This window comes from Neospora caninum, chromosome XI (assembly GCF_000208865.1).
Source record: "Neospora caninum Liverpool complete genome, chromosome XI".
In the NCBI taxonomy this organism is placed as follows: domain Eukaryota; phylum Apicomplexa; class Conoidasida; order Eucoccidiorida; family Sarcocystidae; genus Neospora; species Neospora caninum.
In genome coordinates this window covers 1,055,905-1,056,274 of record NC_018397.1, presented here as the reverse complement: position 1 = coordinate 1,056,274, position 370 = coordinate 1,055,905, and positions in this window count along the sequence as shown.

Sequence of the window (370 nt, the reverse complement as noted above, 5' to 3'; positions counted from 1 at the left end):
TGTCGACTCAGAAAAAAGGAAGATGTCGGGCGCTTTGCGTGGCTGTCTGCTGAACCAGCGCCACGAAGTCTGAAGAGATGCAGGGTGCTCTCGACTGCATGCACGAGCGATCTTAATTTCTGGACGGTCTCGTCGACCTCAGTGCGAAACGGGGGGGGGGGGGGGAGGGGGGTCTCTCTTTGTCTCGCTCACGAGTCTATATTTGACACAGTCTGTCCTCCATTCTCCCCTAGCGGGAATTTCTGGATCATCTTGTGACGATCGGCGTCGGCACTATGGCTCGGCGAGCTGTAGACGCTCTGACTGATTTTCTGCTTTTCCAAGGTGACGGCCGCCCGCGTTTCGTTGTCACCTCTCTTCTCTCGCCAGG